The sequence below is a fragment of the Falco cherrug genome, chromosome 10 (genome assembly GCF_023634085.1).
Source record: "Falco cherrug isolate bFalChe1 chromosome 10, bFalChe1.pri, whole genome shotgun sequence".
NCBI classification, from domain to species: Eukaryota; Metazoa; Chordata; class Aves; order Falconiformes; family Falconidae; genus Falco; species Falco cherrug.
Genome location: NC_073706.1, coordinates 9,325,761 through 9,348,107, shown reverse-complemented (window position 1 = coordinate 9,348,107; position 22,347 = coordinate 9,325,761). Strand labels below are relative to the sequence as shown.

At 40.4% G+C, this 22,347-nt stretch overlaps 1 protein-coding gene and 1 long non-coding RNA gene across 3 annotated transcripts in view; one reads left to right on the top strand and one right to left on the bottom strand.

Moving 5' to 3' along the window:
- TSHZ2 (teashirt zinc finger homeobox 2) overlaps positions 1 to 22,347 on the bottom strand; it is a 232,055-nt gene that overhangs the window by 29,252 nt on the left and 180,456 nt on the right. The gene's annotated exons all lie outside the window — the stretch shown is intronic.
- On the top strand, positions 11,819 to 21,986 carry LOC129736917 (uncharacterized). The gene is made up of 3 exons (XR_008734121.1): positions 11,819 to 12,139; positions 17,655 to 17,745; positions 18,884 to 21,986. It is a non-coding gene; the product is annotated as an uncharacterized LOC129736917 (long non-coding RNA).

Sequence of the window (22,347 nt, the reverse complement as noted above, 5' to 3'; positions counted from 1 at the left end):
ACAATGTTAACACCTTCTGGACATAGAAGTGATGATGAGCACACAGAAACCTCCTTTGTTGTTTTCAGCCCCCACCAAAATCTCGTCTGGGGTGGGTAACAAGGACTGGCACGACTCATTGCTATGCAGGGTGTGTGGCATTGCATATTAAATCAAATACTTTCTTATCGGACCTGAAAAAGGAAATTCTGCAGTAAAAATCCAAATGTACATAGCAGCGTAATCTATAAACTCGAGGAAATGAATACTATTATCTTACATGAAGAATACATTAAAATAGATGACCGTTACATAACACATTAACATAGCATAATAATATGTTTACTCAACGTAGGCATATTTTGACATAGTGCAAGCTGTGTACAGTTGCTTAGAGAATGGGAGATTTTTATATATTTACAAATATACTTAAAAACTTGATTTTGAAAAGAAAGATGGTCTTGGGGGTACTTTGGTGCAATTCTGACAACTTCAAGTAAAATTCAGGAGAGCTTTTCCTCTCGTGTCTGGAATAATTGAGCTATCATATCTGTGTCTGTCAGATGTCAGTCATTTAACTTGCACCTCAGCTGTATGCGATGAATTGCAGAATGAGCCAAAGACTATCATCCCACAATCTGTGTGTGTTTTATCTGTGTAATCTGTATGGGAGCAGGCAGTGTATCCTGCCATGTGTTTGCATAACTTGTGACGCTGCAAGGGCTAGGTCCTCCTTGTGGTCACTAAAGCACAACTGTCCTTTTGTGTAATTTAGGCATTTGAACTCCTTATTCTTGAACTTTTTATTTCAAATCAAATGGTTGAACAAAACAATCACAGAAAAAGTAAGACTCTCCTATATTGTCCCATGGGAATCTCATTTACTGTAAAACCTACCACTAGAACAAAAGTTTGATAATGCCCATAGGAGATTTACAGTGAAAGTAAAATGGGAGAATGCTATGTTATAAAAGAAGAAAAAAAAAAAAAAAGAGGGAGAAAATAGAGTCAGAAAAAAAGCAAATACAGTGGAAAATAACCTCTGCACTTCAAAAAACGAGCTACGTTCATTATTGCTTTCCTATCATACCAAACTTTATGTTGCAAATTTATCTTCAAAGTCTGGAGTCCCTTTTCACAAGAAGCCTGGCTAGTGCCATTCAGTTGCACGGCACAGAAAGTGGTGGCCAGTGATGCTGGTGAGGACTTCAGGGATCGTGCTCTTCACCAAGCAACAGGTACCATCTCCTTAAACCCCAAGTTAACTGACCAATCTGATCTTTATAATTTAAATCATAACTAGTCCAGAATACTAGCGTGCCTTGAATGAATGCTTCTTTATCAAAACAATACACCAAAAGCAATCTTGTTCTCTTTTTTCTTTTATTTTAAGATGATTAGAAAGTTAGTTCTGTAGTTGATTAAGTTCTGCAGAAATTGGGCTTGTGATGAATCATTAAACAAAGACATTTTTTGTACAGCAATAAAGCCTCAAATGATTAATTAAGGGCACAATGCCAAAACAAGTGTCTTTGTTTAAAACGCAGTGGACAAGACAGGCTTGGGAAAGTTGATGTCTTAAGTAGACGCCACAACATGTTTTTAATTATGTTCAGGAAGAAGAACAAGAATGGGAATTGCCAACTGTTTGGAAAGATAATTTTTTTTTTTAGAAGAAAGATTAGAATAAAAAATAACAAACAGAGCATTATTGATTTAACACAAATGCCATTTGTTGGGCCTTTTGTAATTTCCTTATTAGTGTCATCATTCTGGAGTTCATATGCTCCCTTCTGTTATAGCATTTGGCACGCATTCAGCTCCCAGCAATATGATACAGTAAACATTCAGTGACTGCTCATATTAAAATGTTTTATTTGTTGTAACTGTACCAATGATCAGGCAGTGCAAGCCCTAAATTACCCCAACTGTTTTGCAGGCTAATTTGGTAGGAGTGAGCTAGTGACCGTCTCTGCAACACACACGCGGACACACACGTGCACATGCACATGCACACACACACTGGCTGTGCAGAGCCGCACTCTGGGTTGGAAACAAAATAAAAGTTCATGCAACATCAGCTCTCCACCGCTTCTTGTCAAGAGTGATCTGACTGCTCAGCTAACACAGACATAAGCTCCAATCACTGCCTGCTCGGTTCGACAGATTTTGTTACATCTCTCTTTGGGGCATTCCTTTGCAGTTACAATGCAGGGAAGACCCCAAATATTTTCACAGACTCAATGTTAGAGGATCTTTCTGTGCAAGTTTTATTCAAAAGGTTATTTCAAACCCATTCTAAAAATCACTGCATGCACTAGTCCTGTGTTTTCAGGTATGGAAAATTCTTTTGGGTGCTTCAGAAGGGAGAAAGCTTAAGGAGCTTGGAAGGAATTTTGGAGGAGGGGCAAACAGTACTGTCCAGAAATCAGGTTTCTCCCAGGAAGAAAATAAAGAAAATAGTAACCACAGTGGCATGGGGATTGGCACAAGGAGCTCTGAAGACTTTCCAGAAAACCTTGCACTTGGAGTTGCTCTTTTTGTGTGTGTCCAGTTGCTGCCAGAATATATGCAAACAAGGCAAGGCTAGCTGTAGTCTAAAGCATGCCATATATAATGTCTTTTTTCCCCACTGAGCGATGTCAAATGCACTGGGAGCCTTTATTAATGGGGAACTCCTTTATTTCTTAAGAGTCTCGTTCTAGCTTTGATCTTTATGCAAACCTCCCAGGGTCCTCGGCAGGAGACTGCTGTGGATCAAGGGTAGTGCGTGACCTTAATGCTGTAGCGCAAGTCCCTGGATCATAATTAAAAACATAATTTGGCCCTTTCCGTAGAATGGGCTTTGACACCTCTGGAGTAGATGTGTGACCTTCTTGGCCTCCTCATCTCTCATTTGTCCCCCTAGAAATGGCACATGTGTAAGCATGTAATCAGTCTGTAATTACATGGCCAACATGTTGAAATACAGACCGTTCCTCATCCTTTCTAGGATCGGATTTACATATTAACACTTACTATTAACACCTACTAGCCTTAATGAGAGAGACCCATGGAAGTCTTCTACATAAAAAAAACAGGACAGCAGATATCTCAATTTTCTTTTTAGTCCTCCTGCTTAGAGAGTGATCCAGAAGGAAAATTAACGGCTAATTATTTCTATTGAACACACCATTAATTTACCTGTAGGTATACGACAAAAGGAAAGTTTTTTGACATGGATTTCTTTTGAAAACAGGGCTAGGGGCATTGCTGGTGAAGAAGCACAGGCGAGGCTGGGATGTGTAGCTGTCACTTTTTAGCATGAGTCGCCCGGGAATGCAGTGGCTATGGAGTGATTTAGCTCGGGACAGAAGCCAAAAGCCAGATCTGCCACTGAATGGCTCTCTAAGGCCCGGGCCCACCCTGGGTATCCATTCAGTGCTCAGGGCATGGAGTAAACACAATAACTAATCAGATGCAGCAAGTTGTCAAATCTATATGGATGCTATAAAACTTATAAGGGTCCCCTTAGGCAATAATAATAACGGTGTGTGTAAATTCTATACATAGCAAAGCAGAATGGATCCTAATGGGTTTCAGTAAAAGCAAAAAAACCCATTTATAGCAAAAAAAAAGTGTGCGCACAAATAAACTATAATTTTGTCTCAATCCTTTAATATTTCCGCCCACCTCTGTCCAAGCTGGAAGCTCATTAAACTGCTCATGAAGGTGCTGGGTGTTTCCACCAAAGGGCTGAAATCCCTGCACGCCTTGGCCATGGGTGCTCAGCACCTGTGTTTGCCGAGCACAGCTGGTACGTGGCACGCACAGAAGAGATTCTTTTCTTCTGCACCGACTGGGTACAAAAGTGGCAGGTCCGGAAAGAACTTTCCAGAAAAATAGCTGATCAAAAGCATAACCTTCTAAAGTGCTATTGATGTTAGAAAATGGTGGATTGAAGGAGTAGGATAAAACCACCAGAACTTAACTAAACAGATGTAACAATTTCTGCTGCTTTGACTGACTTTATGAAGGTAATATAATTAAACACTTTAAACGTATATAGTAACATAAACAATAATTCTGCATGATCTTTTTAAATTCGGTCTTGCAAAAAATGATAAGTTTCTAGCATGTACATTTAAAACAAACAAAAAAAAGTTCAATAGAATTAGAAAAAGTTTTTTTTCATGACCTTGGAAAACGGGACTAAGCTGATCTCCAGGACAGTACCCTTCCCACTACACAGCCATGCGAGGCAAATGCGTGACATCAACTGCTGTATCCTGTTGCTTGTAGAAGGGATGAAAGAGTTTCAGAAATGCTCAGTAGGCTTTACAATGGCAGCTCATCCTGCTGATTAGAAAGCACCAGTGATGACAAACGAGGGTGAAGAAATCAGGAATGAGACCCCACGAAGGAAAGCGCTAACTGAAAGCCCAGCGAATACAGAGAAAGGATCCTGCTGGGTGCTGTGTCCCAGCCACTCCTGCTGAGCCTGGCACAAACTGAAGGTGCTCTAGGTCTCACAGCACGTCTTCCTTTGAAAGCCAAATATTTTCTAGTACTTTCTTGCAATGAGTTCTATGTTTAGCCATCAAACACCTCTTTTAAGCTGATTGATATTAGGTATCTTCACCCCACACCAGTCCTTAGCCACGGTGGAGCTGAGGAATGTTTAGCTGTCACCTCGGAGAGGCTGGATGCCTTTCAGGGTGACCCTTGCTAAAGAATATACCCACTGCCAGGAAACTTTTACAGGAGCTATTCCTGTGCATCTGAGCAAGTCCCACCTACTGCTACATTCAGTTCGGAAAAGCAGGAAGATTTCCATGGAGCTTTTTTATAGTCAGTTAACCCAGATGTGTTAGTGCTGCGGCCTTATGTGAACCCCAACAAATGAACCACAACAGGCTCTGTTCCTCCTCCCTGTGTCATTACAGAGACCTATTTGACTTTTTAAATTGAAGCCTGAAAAATAAGGGTGCAAGCAGGTTAGGAGCCCAATGCCATCTGAAGATATTTACTGTGGTTGCTTTCTTTGAAGGCAGAAATGTCCCGTCAGAAGACAAAAATAGATGAGGGAAGCCTTAGCTCACAGAAAGGTGTTTTCCCCTCATGGGAGCATATTCATTAACTTTAAATAAGTCCTCCTTAATCTCCTGAGCTGTGCAAACAAACAAACAGATAGAAAAAAAACAACCGAATGTTTTCCCTCTGCCTTTCAAAAGCACAAACAAAGCCTCATTTGCCAGATGGACGCTTTCAGAGACAGAGCTAAGGTTTAGAAAAGGCTGATCACTCAGCAATATTTTCTGACGGTGTATGGGGGAGTTTGCTCAGAAGCTTCATGGTAGTTTAAGATATTCCAGGATGCACTAGCACGGCGTCTGCCTTCCAGCCCTTTTAGAATGGAGTTTTATAGCTTTGACGATAAACTGCAGAATTATTTTCAGCACATTTCAGTGCTCAGGCATATGAGTAGGAATGAAAAAGTCCATAAAAAAACCCCAAAACGCACCCCAAAACAAAGCATCGAAATTCCTAGTACTTGTTCTGTTGTAGAACATACATGTGAGATGGTAATGCCTTTCTTGTATTGTTAACCCATACTGAAATTTCATTACAATACCTTTGGATCCATTTGCATTAAGCTGTGGGGTATGGTCCAGGCTCTGCCACACTGACAAGGAATGCTAAGCTCAGTAACATTACTGTGGGAGTGGACTGTAAGCATATAACTTTCAATAACAATTTTGCAAGTATACGTGAAGTCACTGGCGGCACTTAGTTCTCACCTAATACCATGTAGATGCAAATTGGCATTCATAATTTAAACAAGTCCTTTTTCTGCACCCCAGCAACACGAGCCGGATGCAAAAGGAAAACGGAAGACTTTCTCCGGATACAGAGAGGATCAAGCAGAATCTCATTAAGGACCACTTCAAAGATCAGTTCTTCATTTCCATACAAACAAGTTTAAATTATCTTGCGTGAATCTGCTGTTAGCTGTTGCACTGTTCCATTATGCATGATTCTTGACTGCTTGTATCATGAAAATCTGCACAGCGCTCCATTAGTGATTTTCAGTGTTATGCTAAAGCTTGCAAGTGGTCATGTTATTAGGTTAAAGTACTATATTTTGCATATTTATTCTGCCTTACCACATTTATTACCTCTGATACTGGCCAAGCAGAATTTTGCATGCATTTGACCACCTACTTTGCATGACTTGTGTGCGATTGTAACTACAAACACGGATATCTAAACAGAAATAGAAAGCTGGAGAGATGACTGCCTCTTTGCTCACACTTTCACTGTGATTTTGATTCACTTCTGCAAAAAAGTTATGCAATTCCTGCAGAAAGGCACTCTGGATCTATCAGACTGCATCTACAAAATTAATCCTTTTAAATAACTCCACATAAACTATGTGACAAATTTTATTATGACATAAGTTATTGTCTGTATTACAAAGGCTTTGTTTTTACATTTAGGTAATTTAACAAAATCTTTTCCCAGGATTTTCATCTATAAAAATAAAAATGATATAATCTGGTTTGTATGTCTTTATAGTTGTCTTACTTCTGGGATGCACCATATTATTAACTTTCATGGAATACATTCCGTTCTCAAATTACTGAAATCATCTTGCTCACTTTAGGGATATTTATATTAGGAAAGAGACTTGTTACAAAAACCAGGAACATATATTTGTCTTTGTAACACACTAGCTATCATTCATTATATGTAAAAAGGAAAACAATAATTCATCTTTTATATATTGGTTATTTTGCAAATCTTTGAGTCATGGATGTATGCTTAGGGGATACAGAGTTAGAATATGGATAGCATAAATCAAAGCTGCCTAGAACCAGCCCTTCTTAGTGCGAAGTGAACAGGTGTTTTATTGAAAAAAAAAAAAAATTGAAGGAGAAGGTATAAAAGACAATATAAGAGTACTTCCTTCTCCTTCCCAAAGGCTGGATATTCCTTTAAAAAATAATGGTCAACGGGCCATCCAATGGCACCTGAACGACAGCATCTGGTGAGACCACGATTGAAAGGAGGAAGTATTTCTGACAGTCCTTTCCAGCTATGGTAAAACACGCTGGGAACTTCAGCAGGAAACCCTGCCGGGTGGTCCCACCGTGCTCCTTGCTGAATCAGCCAGAGGGCTGGCAACAGGCAGAAGGAAACACTTTTCTTTTTACATGGCAGCAGATTAACCTGTGGGACTCGTTGCCACCACGGATGCCAAAAGCATAAATGCATCCAAGAAGCGCTGAGGTTGCGGACTGCTATGGACATGGAGTGCCGTGAAACACAGATGCAACCCGTGACACAGGCAGTCCCTGAGCCACAGGCTGGGGTTACATGCAGGGGAGGCCACCACCACTGGTGTCACAGCACCACCCCGGCCACCGACAGGGACAAGGTGTCAGGCTAGGTGTGCCTGTGGTTTGGCCTGGGACAGCTATCCCGTGGTTAGCTTAAAAATGTTGGAGGCAGCCTGCACTGGATATCGATGTGCTGGGGTTGTATGAAGTTTATATGTACATACAGCTCTTCTGCAGTCTCATCTGTGTAGATACAGATGATGCAGGACAGCACAGAAATAACAGGAATAATATTCAGTGTCTGAACAGACACTTCTGAAAGGCTTATTATGCTGAGATGCAGCTGAACCAAAACACTTTCTCCCGAACAGTTTTGAAGATGCCAAGTGATTGACATCTGAAACTAAATCAAGAGCCACAGTTTGAAAGAAATCCTTCTTTTTTTCAAGAGGAGCCAAACGAAACCCCTGAATATCAGCCTACCAATCCATCTGCTGCCTCTGTTTGGGGCTATTCAAATCTATATCCAAAATTTTAGGCTTCATCTGATCTCTGATAATAGATTGTCAGCTCTGATGTTTTATCCTCATAAATTGCAGGCTGACACACATTCTTTCTCAGGTAGTTCATTCATCTTAAAGCATTTTGTGCTTCTAATTTGTCATTTTCCTGCCTGCATCCCCGCTGACCACAAATTACAGATGGTATCTCATCATGGGGCACTATAACAACAACAAAAGCCTCAACAAAATAGTTAGGATCTGATCCTGAGTGATACTGAATGTCTTCAGTTTTCACTGATGCATATGGGAGTAGAGAAGACCCAACATCTCACAGGCAACACCTCACATGGTGCCAGGGGCTCCCTGTGGCGGGTCTAGTTTCTGTTTTATCCACAAGGATTGATACACATGTGTCCTGCTATTCCACGTTATTATCAGTCATGTTACTCTAATAGCTTGAAGCGCCAAGCAATGAGGAAGACACCACCATGCTAGGTGCTGTACAAAGCAGAGAGATGTCTTCAGTTCCAAAAGAGCTTATTATAAAAGAAAAGACAACAAAGGGACACAATACGAATACATGAAAACAACGAAATAACACAGACAGCAGAAAGGCTGAAGTATCAGCAACTTAACCATTACCAAGCTGAACTAGCTTTTTTCAGATTTTTCTTTTTCAGTCTCTACTTAGCTGCAACTTTAAGAATAATTTTCTGCATTGTTGTGCTTTTTTTCTCTGCCAGCTAGGTTTTCAGATAACCTTGCTGAAGTTAAAGAAAGGGTTAATAAAAGGGACCCAAATGTGAAGATATTGCCATTAAGCAAGGCAGACTGGGTGTGGATAACAAAATTAAGAATTTAGCTCATCTGTGACTGACATGGAAAGAAGAGAGGTTCAAACTGTCCACACACCTTCATACACTCTTCTCCAAAACATCAGAGAATTTTGTTCTTAAAAAGATAAAAAATTACTGGTGGGTTTTTGTACCTGTGTCTGCAGTTACTGCAGAGCCACCATCATCCCATATGCAGATGCAATTAATTAGCTACATTTACAATTACTGCAGCTGTGTGTGTACAGTCACAATAGCAGAACACCAGCTTCCTCATACGTGTTGTCTTCCCACCTCCAAGTGTCTGCAGACACCTGTCCCTCCAGTCTCACCTTTCGTGACATACTAATGTGCGGGAGCTGAAATATTAACGTAAGAACTGTCTGCATTACATTTTTAAGGCATCCGGAGTCCTTCCTTTCATCTCTCACCAGATTTTTAACATTAAACAAGAGTATAAAGGCTACTGAGAAATCTGCTGGCACGAAGCCTGCGATAGTTGAGGAGGGGCTGGCCGGAGAGGCCACCCATTAACCCCCTCATCACCTCCCTCCTTCCAAACACCCAACGCTCCCAAGGAGTTAAACTCGCTACCTCCCTCTACTACGCTGAAGAAAATAGATGTGATTTTCTTTACAAAAGAGCATTTCATTTAAGGAGAGAAAGAAAAAGGAAAAGCAGAGTTAACATAGCCATTATTCTCCATCTCAGGGAAAGCAAATCCTATTTTGCCTGTCATTACAGTAGGTAGAAAAATCCTTTCATCCAGTCATTAGTTGTAAACATTCCCGCGCCGCCTGGGACCAGGCCTCTGTTTCCCATCCCGTGCTGAAGCCATTTTCTAATACTAATGTTTTATACACACATCTCAGATACAATGCGAACTCCCCCAACCCCAAAGGCAACGGGGCATTCGTTTATACTAAATCAGAAGTGTCACCCTTGGCAACCTGCAGCACTGAAACATTTATTCGGCTTCACATTGCTGGCACTTAGAATTATTTCTTTCATGCCTGATAGCCGAATTACAATATGGCAGGTTTCCCCGGAGCCACTGGATCATTAGTGCCAGCTCACAACATACTTTCAACTGATATGGCATTTCATGTACAGCTGCCAATCAAGAGATGGGGGATGCAAATGAGGGTGGGCCCATTGCTGTTCAATTACTGTACAGCGAGCGCTGTACAGCTCCGCTTAATGACTGGCAGTTGTTTTGCTGAGTGGAGGAAGAGCAGAGAACAGAGGCAGGAATTCCCTCCGGGAAGCTGGTTGCGAGTGCAAGAAGTTTTTACATTTGATTTCCATATTTATTCTTACAACCTCGCCCCCCCCCCACCCCCCCCCCGCCAACCCCGTGTGTTTCTAAACACAAGGCCGAAAAAATACTTAGCACAGCTTGTTTTACAAATACACAGCCTTGTCAGTTCAGTCGATTGCCAAGGCCACATCAGCAGAAGATTAGACTTTCTTTTTTTTTTTTATTTCCTCCCCCCCTTCTCTTCAAAATATATGCTTCTTTTCAGAATGGCCCAAGATGTTTCAGCCTTGAGGGAGTTTTAAGCTTTACGGAATCCGTTATTATAGTCCATTTTGATGATTTTTGCTGTCCTTTTCACACATGAGAAATATGATGCCAACCTTTCCATGACACACATCTTCCACCATTTGTGAGCTCCTTCTGTCATGAAATACCTCTTTGAGGCCAAGATCTGCAGGGGTCAGTTGCTGAAAAGGATGAAAAACATCAGCAATCCTACAAAATCAGGACTTCTGCTTCATGTATTTATACATTACTCTGGGCGTTACGGCAGCCTGCAGACGTGCAGTGGTGGGTTCTGCAGGCATGGATCATGCCAGACAAACTGAATCAAACAACTGACAAAGTATGACAGAAGGGTAGGGTTTTCTTTCCCCTTGCTCCCTGATATGGAAGTTCAAGGAATAGAAGATGATACTCAGCAATTTCAAACGGGTTTTACTTTGCATTTTAGCATCAGTCACACCAAAAAAGTGAAGTGAAACTTATGGTACGTGGAAACAAAAAAACCCACACAAGCCATGCTTGTGTGACACTTGCAAAATAAACCTGTTTTGATTTCCCCAGGTGCTGATGCACATTCCTCTGTGGCTGAGCCCCTGAGGACATGCTCACGTGTAGCACACCCCATTGCACATCGTATTGGGCGCCTTTCCTTAAGGGAAGCAATGTCTAAATGACCGGTCACCTGCTCTGTGTCAAATGGTCCCTGCTAAGGTCGTGTTAGAGTGACATGGAGGGAGAGAGGGCAGCAAGAAACATGTCTGGAGCCCATTGACAGGTACTCAGACCTGTATGTCTCAAGGGCTTATTAGTCACTCTCCTCTGAAACCTCCTGGTCTCTGCCTACAAGGTCCTGCTTGGTTGCCAGCAGCAGCTCCTGTGTGTGGGCTGCCCATGGCCCTGCTGCTCCGAGCACCCTGGGGCTCTGCACTTCTTTCCTTCCTTTAAGAGCTCTAAGCTTTCAGAATAAGGTCAACAGTATCAAACCCAGGTCATCGCTGTCTTTAACCATAGGAAGGCTGGGGGTGGGCTGCACTGCACAGCTCTGCCAGTGCTTGTAAGGGGATCGAAACACGGTACCTCCAGCCTCCTGCCCAGCTCAGCCCCCTGCTAGCAGCGCAGAGCCTGGCTATAAACACCAGTCACAGACACCCAAACCAGCACGAGACAGTTTTGTTCAGAAAATATCAGTTAATCTTTCTTGCAAAAACACAGATTTCAACAAAGGAAACTTTCACAGAGGAAGGAGCTCTCGAGTCCACAGCCAATTTCCAGTCAAAACGAAACACCAAAGACAGAACAGAAAAAAACAAAAACCAAAAAAAAATCAATTAAAACTTTTTTCCCCCCCATATGTGGGGAAAGCAGAAACATTTTCCTTTGATTCTATTCCAATGACTACCACTCCACAGACTGGCCTAGTGTAATATTATGGGCAACATGAATATATGCCTGGCCTGCCGCTGCAGCCGTGGGAACGCACAGAGGGGTGATCAAGCCGTGGGGCCGGATATTTCATTATGTTACTTTGCTGGAAATGAAGGACCTCTTATAAATGTCAAGAACATTGAATCTATACCTGTTAAAATATAATTAAAAAATGAAGTAGTTCTTATGTGTGCATAGTAGCTACTTTTTAATGTTAATCACTGAGTTGCATTTAAAACCCTTTAAAAACAGGAAGTGATGTGAACGACTAAAGGCCTTTGTTGTTCTTTAGCTATTAGAGCACAGCAGAAGCCAATTAGACTTGTTTTTCTCAATGCTAAAGTAATAAAGTGAAATGCTCCTTTTTTTTTCCTGTAACCAGACTGCAATCCTCCACGGCATGGTGTGATACAAAGCCATCCCAGAAATCACTGGAATGAGAAGCCCAACTGTGGATTAATGAAAGTCGTTTTGTGACCGCTGCCAGTTTACAGTGACCAAATGACAAGAACAAGTCTGAAGTGGAGACAGGTAGGGAAGCACATCGCCCACGTGGATGCAGTGTCTGAGATATGCTTCTGCTTTGCTGGAGTTTCTCCCTCTAGTTCTTTGTTATTGAGGATAAAGTACTGGGTTGGACCCACCCAACCCACTATTCCCACTGCAACCACCTAATAACGAGCACACTGAGCCACTGCTCTCTCTCAAACTGCAGCGGAAGCATTTCCTTCCCCCTGCTAAGCATCTCAGGAGGACCTGAGAGTTGAATCACAGGAAGAAAAAGCCATTTATACGTGACCCTGAAATTATATTCTTAGTTTCAGTCTCCAAAGGTCACTTTAGGGAACCATAGTGGGATGAAAGTTTGGAACCGTGTGGTCACTGTGATCTCACGTGTGCATTTCACAGCCCAAGACTGCAAGTTGTGTTACAAGATTTACACCATTGCAGAACAGACCAAAGGTTTCTGCGGAATATTCCCTCCCACTTTCCTGCTCTTTTGTGGACTGATAGCATACATCTCAATATACTGTCTTAGCATAATGATACCATAAGTGTGTTTGGGGGGAGGGAAAGAAAAGCAGAAACCAATATGGTAAATTTTATCAGACTTCTCCAATAATCCTCAGATGAATTTCCAAAAAGGAAATGCCCAGGTTGTCCCCAAATAAAAATGACAGTTGGCACACATATATTCTCCTGTGCTTCTCTTTATCCTGATACGTTGATGGAGGCTTAAGATTAAATTATCAGTTGGTTTAGTACCTGTTCAATACCACTGGCCTAATTAATTTTGCTACTTTAGGGGTTATCTTGGAAATAATATTCCATGATGCTGTCCGCTCCTAATTGACACATCGTACATGAACTGATTTTTCTGCCTATGGAGAAGTAAATGCTTTTCCCTTAAGGACGGAGGGGAGAGAATTTTTCTGTTGCTTCTGGTTCATGTAAGATGACAATCAATGCCTCAATTTTTACAGAATAATTCCAAAAGAGAAACTTGGTCATACCTGACTGATAAGAAGAAAAGTACTTTACTGAATATACTTGTGCATGATATTAAAAACGGACACAGCAAAAAAAAAGAAAAAAGAAAAGGAAAGAAAAATATCTGATGGTTTAATTAGGGATAGAAATAGAGCTGTCTGGACACAGTTGAATGCCTGGTAGTTCCTGTCAGTAGCTACAGCCACCACATATTCACCACATCCAAACATACCCGACTGAGTAGAAGATGGAGGTTGATGCATGGTTCAATTACCATGCTGAGGTCAGAATCCAACCTTGATGATGTAATCAAACCACAATGCAATTGTTCCAAGTCATACATACACACAGGCTCACACAGAGACTAGCAATGCCACCCCTTGGCTCTAAAACCTGAATTTCCCTGTACACAAAAGAATGTATTTGCAGTAGAAATGGATGGCAAATTTACCTATGTTGTGGAGCACTCGGAGACAAAGATCTCACGTTTACTTATATAAGCCTAAGTTTTATGATAGACCCCTGAACTAGCCTGATATATCCCATGTATAATTTTATGAAGCATATCAAGTAATGTTTTTTTAATTTATACTTATGTAGCAGTTCTTGCTCAGTGGGCTCAAGATACCTTACAGACTACGTTACTGAGAACACTTCCCTTAAGTATTTGTTACCAACATAACAAGCCTTTCTCTGAATTGCAACGTCAGAAAGTTAATTTTTGACATAAAATACTGTCCACGACTGTTGTATTTTTCTGGAAGGAAAACTGATCATTGGAAACATACCTATTACATCTTGATGACATTTTCATTGCAATTAGTAATCTTCAGATCAAACAAAAGTACAGTCCAAAGAGCAGAAGTGAGCTGACTGGTTAGAGTGCACGTTAACCACCTAACAGACCAAAGTTCAGATCTAACTCTGCCTAAATCAGAGGATGGGATCGTGTTGGGTGTGACCCTCCCAAATTTAACTTACTGGACCATTTTAGTTTTGCAGTGGTTCCTGCTTTTCTATGCCCCTGCTATGATTTTTGTAATTGTGTCTCACACTGATGAGAAACTAATTATTAATGTGTAAAATCTTGAAGTTTTTCACCAAGCGGAACTATTGTTTCCTGGCCAGTCCTGGTGCTAATCACTCTGTATGGTCTAGCTTTTTCCTTTAGCACAGGCACAGTGAAAACAGGGATTCAAGATTCCAGGCTGAAAGCAGCTGAAGCACTCATTTGACTAGCCAAGGCTCAGCATCCAGATTTGGAATTTAAAAATTAATAAGAACCTCACACTTAAGCTTACAAGCTTTAACTCTTATCATGACACTCCCATTTGAACCAGTTGAATATGAAGCTAACGTCTCTCATGCCTGCTAGACCTTTGGGATTGCCACTCCTGTCACCCACCTCATAGCTGCTCTTCTGGCAGTCCACCTGCTTTCCATTACTGCGAGATCAATGTGACCAGACAGGACTACCCATGGGCCAACTTTGTCCACTAATGTCAGAAACAGGATCCCACATTTCAACCAGCTTTATTGCAGTCACGCGAGCTGCTCATGGCTGGCGTTGCGCAGGCAGGCACTGCACTTCCAGTCACCCCGTTTGTTATTTTTTTTTTTTTTTTTCAAGGAACAAGGAAATGGCAATGGCAAGCATGAAAATGAAAAGCAGCAGGATTCATTCCTTTGGTATAAACACCACTCAGTTGCAAATGACTTCCATCAGAGTAGAAGTGTACAGACTGGGGCTGTAGAATGCCTATAGTATCTCTATAATCACTATAGAGATATAGTGAGTGACGTCTCTGAAATAGAGAGGTTGGTGGTAAGTAGCCTGAGGTTAAAACCTGGTGAATACACCTTTAAATATTTTGTAGTTGAGAGAGAGGGAAGTGAGGAACTAAGTTTTCTGAGCAATGAAAAACAGTGAAGAACTTCACTGAAAGATTTACTCCTAAAAATATTTAGGAATATTAAAAGATTTCTGTCTGTCCAGGCTAATGCATGTATTCACTTGGATTGGGTTGTCCTCAAGTGTATGAAGTTTTCAGAAGATGGAGTTACAGGAGAAGAAGATGGGAAAAAGAGGACTCCTTATGCTAAGTTTACTGTTATACAGAAATAACAGAACCGTTTGCTTTAAGGAAAGGTAAAAAGATAACCAGGATCAAAACAAGAAAAAAAGTTTCCAAGATCCAAAAAGAAGACTTAGAATGTGCTAAATAACCTGAAAAGAATCCACATATGCTGAAATACCCTTTTACATTTGTAGGCCAGAAGATTATGTTTGTAGTATCGTGAAATGGATGTGTCAGGAGAAATACACCACTCTCATATCACAGGGCTATTGGTAATGTATTCAAAACATTGATTAGCTTTATCCTGATGGTAGGAGTAGTTAGACAATTGTAATCCTTAAAACTTAAGAAAATGCTTTCCTCAATTATTCTCCCTCCCTGCAGCATCTCTCTGTTTGTTATAGGGGCTGTTAAGACCAAATTTTCAGCAACACAAATGTGCAGAGAAACTACAAACATTGCAAAACAGAGCTGCATATACCCTTCACATTAGTGCGTATGAAAATTGTGCTAAATTAATGCTTGAATCAATGGTCATTGTGTTGGACATTTGGCTGCTTTTTTTTATTGCCTTTGTGCTTGTTGCATCCTGGAAGCTGTGCAAACAAATCAGGTGTGCAAATGAAATTTTAGTCAGGAAGATTTGGGTTTTTCTCTGTTACTTTATACTTTAATTTTTTTATGAGTCTTTTGTGTCTAGTTTTGTTTATAATGCCTCATGGCAGATCCTATTTGTGACTTACCATTTTAAAGCAGTTTTTGTATTTCATCTCTGTAGAATTCCCTCTGGAGGATGCTACCAAGGAGGCTAATCATGCCAACATGCCTCTGCCATAGCAGAGGAACTCAGGAAAAGAAGCAGATGATATTATTGCACGTCTCCAGGAATGTCAAATTCACCTGGGCTGCTGCAAAACTTGTCCCTTCCACCCCCCCCACCCCCCAAATGGGTGGAAATTATTTACATTCACTCATGCTGTACATCACTACTTTCCCTCACATGTAGGATAAGAGAATCAGCGAGCAGACTTGGAGCAGGAAACCAAAACTGTGCTTTATGCACTTTTTGCCACAAAATCCATTTCAAAATCTGTTGAACTGTCCAGCAGGTTGGCAGTGCTAATCATGAGGCATGACACCCTAAAACTGTCAACTGATCAAATAACTGAATACAGCAAAACACCTACCAGGATTCTAATATTCTTGTATTAAAGGACATGAAAGATCTTCTTGTAATATGACAAAAATTCTCCATTTATTGTATACAAGCACCGACCCAGAGACTGACAGTACAGATCCTGACTTGTCATTTGGATCTAATTTGCCAATAGTTACAGGACGAAATTTAAACAGGTCTCTTGTGCGTTTAACCTTCGAAATGGAGTTGTAGTTGCAGTCCCACAGTGACCTCCAAATCAAGGAGCACCAGCTGATAGGGAAGCCCCGTGGTCTGGGGAGCAAGTGTCTGCCTACAACAACAGAGATTCAGGGTCTGTTCATCCCACGACTGATTTCTAGCATGCCCCTGGCAAATCGCTCTGTCTGCCTTGCTGTTTGGACTCAAAGCTCGTTAGGGCAAGGACTGCTTTGTTTTGCAAGCTTTCTAGAAGGCTACTGTAATACAAATAGTATTGGTTTGGTTCAAGAATGTTTGCAAACTGCTTAGGATGTATGAATCAATTAGCAATGGGTTGGAGGTGATGATATGAAGAAACCTAGGGGTACATAATAAGTACATAGCTGTTCTCTATTCAGAGCATCAAATAGCTCCCTTTTCATGTCAATACTGAGAAAAAATAAGGAGATAACATCATTTCCCCTGAAGGACAGCCTACTGGAAAAGTGTCATTCGTTCTTGACCCAGCCTCTAAACTCCGGCTTACTGGCAAAATGGTAGAGGAGTTAGCATATCATCTTGGGGTGTGCAGCAGTGCAGAAGAATTTGACAGCCTCCTGGATGAGTTCTCTATTTACCAACTCTTCGATACTGACAGTGTTATGAAAGGGCCAGTAAACACAGCAGTGCTTTAGTTCTGGGGCACTCTTCTTGGCAAGAAGCAAGCACTGGGGCTGATTTTTTTGTTTAGTTAGACTCATGTTGATTCCTTCGTGCTTGCCTAACTCAAAGAGGCAGAGCCTGAAAGACTTCTTGCGAAAAATGTGAAAGACCAACTTATAATAGTGTCTAAAGAGCCAGTCCTGCCAAAAATATGTGCATTCAATGAGATTCTTAGCTGGTTAAAATGGAAAAGCTTTATGCAGGCTTATAGCAGCAGAGTATCTGGTCTACCAACTTTTCTTTACCACAGAAGTATGATATTGAGATAACAATTAGCTTGTGCTTTAAATCAAGCATACATACTAAAAAAAAAAAAAAAAAAAAAGGATTCATATCTTTGCTTGGCTTGATCCATCCAGGAATTTGATTTAAAAGATAAACAGCTTAATTTGAGTATGTGAACGCATCTTTTTTACAGGACAAGAACCTAAACTTGAACAGTTACTGAACTCCTCCTGCAAATCTTACCATCACAGAAAATGAGGTGCAAAAGGAGAAATGATTTACAGGTAAAATATTCTGTATTATTAATTACATTAATGTCAATATTCAACAAAACAACTACCAAAAATCTCAAATCTTAATCACAATTTTTCTACAGGCTGCATCTAAATACCGGTATTATTCCAAGAGTATTAGTTTAGCAGTTCAGGTTTCCTCTAGAGCTAAAGGAGAGGAGTTGGTACATAGTGGAAGTGCCCTGAATATATCACCAAAGGTTTGTACTTTGCTCTCCTGGTTGCAGAGAGAGCCTAGACTCTAATTCAAGGACCTAGATCAAGTTCCTAGAGGTTAGAAGGCATGGACGACTCCCATCTGGCCCCAATGTTTTTTTCATCCCAAAGTTGGTCATGTTTGAGCAGCACATCTCATGATATGACTAGATGAAGACCCACTTACCCAGCTGTAGGATGAATATGTGCTTGAAGTTAATCAGATATGCAAGTGTTTGCCAGACTGAGCCCTATTTTGGAAAATGACTTTAAAAATCTATCAGTAGGAGGGGTAACATAGAAGTGTTATTATTATTATTTTACTTACTATTGCAAACTAACTGGTCTAATAACTTATGGCATAATAAATCAGGATCTAGTTAGTCTAGGATGAGATAAAAAAACATCAAAAGCATATGGAGCATAGCTTTTAACTGCTCTAAGACTCCCCCCCCCAGCCTTTTAGCACTGTGACTTGTCTATTAATAAAGTGACCAGAAAGCAGACAGAGAGATTGTATTTAAAGACATTTCTAACAATGTTTAGACCTCAGCATGATGGCTATCTTAAATTTGCCAAATGAAGCCTCTAAATGAAATATTTCTCGTTCAGAATCTTCACAAATATGCAGATGTTTGTGAAGACGAATACAAGTTTGTTACGCTCCTGACATACTATCAATTTGTCAGCCTATCCTTTTGCACTTTGCAGCAGCAAATATGGCTTTGTGTAGCAACAGAAGGACCATCTTTCATTTCAGCTGAAGGCCACATTCTGCAGTTCAGTGAAATGTTTTAGACAAATGCTCTTCATAAAATAAGGCAAATGTGTCTTTTTTTTTTAGTTCATAGGAGGTCAGCTGTTATTCTCTGTCAATGGATTATTATCAAAGATAAAACCTTAACAAGCATTTTCTTTTTCTACTCATTTTTAGGGTCATATTACAATCCATTGAAGTTTTGTGAATCTGAAGAAAAAAATCAGCGACAGGACTCACCATCTGTTGCATAATGAAAGAGACATGTGGATAATAGAACGTCAGTTGAAAGGGTTGCAAGTGATCAAATGTTGTTCAGCACCTCAATAATATTTCCTCAGAAAAAAGGCTTGCTTCAGATATTTCAGCGTTGCAAGTTTTTGTTTGTTTTGTTGTTGATTCCTTAGCTGGGATTTGAATTTAATATATATTACATTATATATACACATATATATGGCTGTGGATTTCTCAAAAGTGGCTATCTATGACAGCAGTCATAGATACAGACAGCTGCTCCCTTTGCTTTTGAAGTTCAGGGGCTATGGAGAATGTACATGTACAGCTCATTTTTATAGATGTGGGGCTGAATTCTTAATTTAAGTCCAAATGCACAGCTCACACAACCCTATCTTACTAGTGTTCTTTCTTTGACATGAATAGAGAGCTGCGGGTCAATCCTTCAAAATATTCCAAAGTAAAAGGTAGACCTGAACAGTCTCAAGGCCAAAATGGTTTTCCCAGATGCTTTTGCAATTTTGGAAGAAAAAAAGAATACAAACTGCTTTAATATTTGATAAACCCATCACCTGATGGGAAGCCGCTCTCCTGTAATGAATCCACAAACTATGCTTTACCATATATCCCTTAAGGCTACTGTAGAAATATTTTCTATGATGTTCTCTCAGAACAAGAACTGAAGTTATATGAATCATAACTATCATTCCTAAGATGTCAGAGAGCTTATTAAAAAAATAGACAATACTAAATACTAATGCAAATAGCACTTCGGTCCGTTGAAAAGATGCCATGTTTCCATTGCTATTTTAAACAGTATTTTATCTAGCTAGCAGTGTGTCTTTCCAAACTTGTTCTCTCATAAACCATATTGTGCAAAGCCTACATATTAAAAAACTTTTTCACAGATATAAATCATAGCTTTTATAGTTCCACCAGAAACAAATCTGAACAATGGAGATACCAAAATATGGACAAAGTTATGACAGAATGACTCACTGCATCTATCTATATCTTAAATTTTTCCTTTACATGTTCCAAACATTTCTGTCCTCAACCATTTTGCAAGAAGATGCACCCATCTGCAAAGCATTCAGTTCTAAAAAACTTTCCTTCATACAGTAGTCAGGTTCTATTTATATTAAACACATTTTACTAATTTTCCCTTTCCTTCTGTAGAAACCTTGATAAGGAAAAACCTTCTCCTTGAATATTCAATCATTCAAATTAACGGGCATTTTCTTCGAATGTTGTTGTTTTCCCCCCCCATGAGTACTGGCAGATCAAAAGTTCACAGAAGTATTCTGGTGCAATTTGTAGATCAACTGTACCGAACAGTGTGCCTTGCTACATTTCTAATGGGTTACATTTGAAATGCTACATTTTCATTTTCGACTGACAATGAAAAACACCAAGTAATATTCTAAGGCCAAAAATTATTGCTGGAACTTATGAGCAAGTCATTTCCTAACAGCTTTGTTCCTTGAATACTGTCTTATCAAACGTGCCCAGGATTTTATTGAAGTGAACCGTTCTAATGAAAAAGAGCATTTGATGAACAGGCAAGGCTGCAAACTCAATTCCACCCCCCTGCTTTCCAGTTGGTTTCATCAGTAAAATAACCAGAAGCACCCAGGTGACCACAGATGAAAATATCCAAGTAGGAGTTCTTTAGGATGACTTGGGCTTTTTTATTTTTTTTTTTTTTAATTTTAAAATTGTTCTTAAACTAGTCTCCTAAATATGGATGAAGACATCTGATTTCTTTCCAGAAATACTGAGCCTAGAGCAGAATACACACAAGTCTTGTATGTCCTCAAACTATCTGCTCCAATTTTTTAAAGTTCTTAAGAAATAACATTTTAATACCAAATTCTGATGTTCCATATGTTGGAAGTGAGCTTACCAATTATTACTGTTTTATTAGATTTAGTTTCCTCTTTGATCTCCTGTAACACTGTGCACTCAATATCTTTTTCTCCAATCCAGATGCTCAGAGTTTCACCCTACTAATATAGTTGTAGTCCTATTACTTGGAATTTCTGTACTTTTGATCTCACTGGTAGAGACAGAGACATAATTACAGTAACAGATCAGGCTGCCTGCCAGTATCAATGGTAAATAACACTGAATGACTCATAGTTTCACAGTTATAACGTGGTTTACACATTTTGGTATGCAGCTGCCCAACAGACTTAGCCAGAATGTATACACAAGTGCCAAATCCTTCAGAGATTTTTTTTTTTTCCCCTTCAGAGCAGGGGACCCTTTCTCTGGCAAAGAGAAATCAAAAATCAAGACAGGCCAGACTCTTGGAAAATGAGTTTCCTTATCAAAAAATAAGAAAAACCAAACCCAGGAAAACCATCCACTTGAGAACCAAGTTCAGGCCCCACATCGATGGGTGTGATTCCCTAGCATCGCAAACCCTGCTCTAGTCTGAGCAGGTTAGGGTTCAGCCTTCAGTTTGTCCATCAGAAGTGGGACGAGGACTACTCGTTCTTCCATGCTGTCCTGCAGCACGTGTGCGGGGGAAGCACAACACAGGGCTGCAGGCTGGAAAGCAAAGTGCCCGCGTCCGGGGGGGGGGGGGGGGGGAACAGCCCGCTTCCAGAGCGAGCCATTTGGTGCCGGCTGGGCATTTTAACCACCCCCCCATGCCTGCTGCTACAGCACTTTTCAAGACTGCCTTTGTGCCTTTCTGCAGAGCTCATTGATCATAAGCCCTTCTTGAACCAGTTCTCAGATCACGGACCAAACAAAAATCCATAGGGCCACGTGTTGACATGCAAGTGCAGTATGCACGCGGTTCCTAGCCCTAGCAGTGAGAATTACCAGCTTGCTCTGCTTTCCGGGCTTGCTTTCCCATTCTCCTTCAGCATCTATTGTTTGCTTGGTGTAGCTTAAATACTAATAGGAAACCATCTTGGGACTTTTATCAACAAGTCCTCTTTAAAACTAAACTGTTCCATCAGCTCCTAAAGAAAGTGAACATGTGTGTCTTAACTCCTTAAAAGAAATCTTTGAAACATTATCTTGATGAAACATTAAACCAAAAAGAATTAAGAATTTATGTGACTGGTGTTTATAATATCCATTTAAACAATGTTGTCAATTAAACATTATTATGATCTCTAAACTGAGATACTATCTCTGCTTTTTCCAAAGCAGCAGAAACGCACATGCTAACGCAGTACAAGGAACTCTAAGTTTATGACCAGCAACAGCTGTAGTGCAACATGCAAAGATAACTCAAATCTCATGCTTCGGGGTACAAAAGAGAACACTGCGAGGGTTAGGAAGGACTTACTTAGTTCCGGTACAGAACCCCGTATAATAAGCTAGGTATACTATGAGGGTAGGAAGAGTCTGTCACATTATGAAGCAACGGATACATGAGAGAAGTT